We start from the raw sequence: 3575 nt of genomic DNA on the forward strand, positions 1-3575 counted from the left end.
GGCAAAGCTGGGATTTGAGCCCACGTTATTCTGATTCTGACAACTATGTGCTTAACCACCCACCAGAGTACAGGTCCCACGCTGGCTCTCTTCTCTCTAAAGTGATCACGGAAAGACTTATCAACATTTGCACAAGGCAGAAAACTATCTCATCTGAGAAAGTTTATATAGACAGTTTTCTTTTCCAAGAATAAGTAAATGTATGGGAAATTGAAATATATTAAATGAGCCTGACATGCTGCAATACAGAGAGTATGTTATATGGTGAGGTTTTCTCTAAGCTTTGCATTTTCTTGTTACAAGGTCAATATGATGATTAATGGTTTATGCACAAGGTAGAAAATGATTATTTTCTTTGCAGTTATTTGGAGGGTATTGCATCTGGTATAATTTCTCTATTTGGGGGCATGCTAGGATTGTCCCTGGATTTGAACTTTTGTTTTTCCCCCTCCTCTCCACTCCCAGCCTCTTTTCGGCCCTAGAACCAAGGCCAGAAAGGCTGCAGAACTACTCCTGTTTTACCCAGTTAATTCCCTCCAGGACTGAAAAAGGTGCTATTCCTGAATACTAACAGTTTTTGCAAACCTCAAATGCAATATGAGAACACTTTGGGACGACAGCCTTTAATGAAAAAAAAAAACAAAAACGAACAATATATCCTGTATTTAGATACAGGATATATGTTCATATTTTAGCTTAAGCAGTGAAGGGAGACTGCAGCTCTTCTTGAAATTTTAAGGTGTCAGTTTTCAACAACACAGAAAGTAAAATTTGAAAGTGGTTGCAAAACAGTGGGTCTTTATTTTTATTTAGAACTAGATCCAAAGTTTAGAGCAAAATTCTCTTCTCTGGGGTTCAAATATTGTTTACCCTGAATAGAATATGCCTTCCTGTGTGATAGAAGACACATGAAAGCATTCTAATTGTGAAACAGCCCCAGGCAAGTGGTATTTAGGAAAATAAAATGCTAAGCATGGAATCACGAAGCTGGAAAAACCCCTATGAGAACATCTAGTTCTGCCCTCATCTTCTAACTGAGAATGACTAACTCATCCTGTATGGGTTTTTTCTATTTTGGTAGGATTTATAAATGTACATTGTCATCTTTAGTGCCCATTCACATGACGTGTTTCAGTTAATGGTGGAATATCTGGGTAATCATGGGAAGCCACCAGTACCTAAGACAACATCTGGCACATAAACAGAATTTAGGAGAACTTTTAGTAGAAGGAATAAATGCATCAACAAATGAAAAAAATGAAGGCTGAATAGTAGAAAATTTATGATGGGATTCTTACTGGTCTGATTAATTAATAAAATAGAAAGGAATTAGCCCAAGTTCAATGTCTTGCAAACTCTACCATTTCACATTACATAGTGTGGATTTTATCCTTCTCAATCAGTAAAGTGACTATGTAATGTATATTCCAAACAAGGACCCTTTTGGGTGTGAAAGGGGGTGTTATTTTTTTAATTAATTAATTAATTTAGGGGACACTATTAATAATTGCACCAGGACAAGACTGCTCTGGGCAAAGTGGAACCAATAGTCACCCTCTCCATAAGGGATCAGGAGCAGGGGAAAAATCTATTCATACAGGCTCTAAAATAAGAAACAACGGGGTGTTAAGTCACAATTGAAGATTGGAGGACGTTCACTATCAATACTTCTGGCTTTCTTACCTTGGACGTTCTTATCTCATCTTGGAATTATGGTAAGAAATGGGGCAAAATGATAAAGACTCCCTTCCAATAATTAGGAAAGAAAGAATTAAACTCTTACCAAAAGCTAGACTGGGAGACAGTGTGCCCAGCAGCCCCCCAGGTCTCTCTCTTGCTTCACCAGCATTTGGATGGAATAAAGGGGGTGCTCCCACCCCTGCCTTGCCTCCTCCTCTCCCTCCTCCTCCTCATGCCTCTCACCAACCTCTGGCCCCGCCCCTTTAGTCACAACTTCCGGCAGCATCCTCGAGGCTTATCCTCCACTTCCGGGACCAGCCTAAGGGACACTTTCTGGAGAAGCCCTCTTCACTGCTGACTAACCATGAGCGCCCAGAGCCAGCAGAGTTCCTCCGCCAAGGCGGAGGCTGCCTTCAGCCACCTGATCAACCTGCACTTGCAGGCCTCGTCCACCTACCTCTCCCTGAGCTATTACTTCGAAGGCGACAAGGTGGCTCTGAAGGGCGTGGGCCTCTTCTTACGGGAGCTGGCTGAGGAGAAGCGCGAGGGCTCCCTGCTCCTCTTGAAGATGCAGAAGCAGTGGGGCAGCCGCGCCCCCGGTCCAGGACGGGCAGAAGCTGTCGCCGGACGAGTGGAGCACCATGGTGGACGCCGTGGAGGCTGCCATGGCCCTGGAGAAGAGCCTGAAGGCCCTCTTGGATCTGCATGCCCTGGGTTCCACGAGCGCGGACGCCCAGCTCTGCAAGTTCCTGGAGAGCCACTTCCTGGAGGTGGAGATAAAGATCCTCAAGAAGATGGGCGACCACCTGACCAACCTGCGCAAGCTGGCCGGGCCCTAGGCCGGGCCCCTGGCCGGGCAGGGCGAGGATCTCTTCAAAAGGCTCTCCGGCCAGCACGACTAGGAGCCTCGCGGCGGCCTCTGCGGGACCCCTCTGCCTCCCCCGGTGAGATCTCTGCCCCAGCCTCTTCTTCCACCAGGAGGCAACGCTTTAACCACCCTGGAACCTTCACCCGAGCCGAGGCACCAGGTAGAAACAAAAAGACTCTTTTTGCAGAGGGCAAAAAAAGAGCTAGGTTGTGAGAAGAAGAAAAAAAAGTATCTTAATAGCATGAAAGATTTGTAGTCTGTTTAATTCTCTAGATTGTTTATAAAGAAACGGTTCCTAAGTTTTGCGTATCACCTGAGTACATTGAGTATCTGGTAAACTATGTTTTCGCTGTCAAGAAGAAGAAACACACCTGTCCAGAAAATGTCGCGTAGAATTTTAGGGGTTTCATGACTTCTCTGGAGTCATTCTGGGTACTGGATTCAACTCTGTTGTTCTAAAATGTATCTTTGGTTTCTCCGAGCAGAGCAGAGAGCTGAGTACCTTGACCGTATCACATTGTGTTCCCCCCTCAACCTCCCAAACTCGTGATAAACTTGCTTTTCCTGATTTTCACGTTGGCGTGATGCCATCTGCCTGTGTTGAAGAGAGAGCCCAGTGAAATTCATCTTTGTGTCTCCTGTTAGGTTGCTACTGAGAACACTTTATTAACATCATACACTGACCTCTTTATGAAGCCTCTCAAAAGCAATTTCTTTCTGGTCTTAATATTAGGAATAACGGTGCTTCGCTTAGGTCATTGGTTTGTTTTTGTTTTATGGGCACTGTAAATGATGTAACTAATTAAGTTTCCTTACTTGACTGCCTGCTAAAAAGCTTAGAGCCAAATTTGTGGTCCACCCAGAGTAAACGAGTAAGATTGTATAAGCATTTTGCATACTCTTCATTCCTGGTTCTTCTAATTGCTTATTGTATTTTACGGATTCTTTCAAGCCACCTTAAACCCCTTCTGGAACAAGGTTGTGTATAAACAGATAAATAAACTTTTAAAATGCCTCTGTATTCATT

The 3575-nt window shown here is 44.0% G+C and overlaps 1 pseudogene across 1 annotated transcript; it reads left to right on the forward strand.

The window, feature by feature from the left end:
* Window positions 1–2044: 2044 nt before the first annotated feature.
* LOC308609434 (ferritin light chain-like) lies at window positions 2045–2628 on the forward strand (annotated as a pseudogene). Its single transcript has one exon. The product of its transcript is annotated as a ferritin light chain-like (transcript).
* Window positions 2629–3575: the final 947 nt, after the last annotated feature.

This window comes from Mesoplodon bidens, assembly GCF_964165515.1.
Source record: "Mesoplodon bidens genome assembly, chromosome: X".
Classification (NCBI taxonomy): domain Eukaryota; kingdom Metazoa; phylum Chordata; class Mammalia; order Artiodactyla; family Ziphiidae; genus Mesoplodon; species Mesoplodon bidens.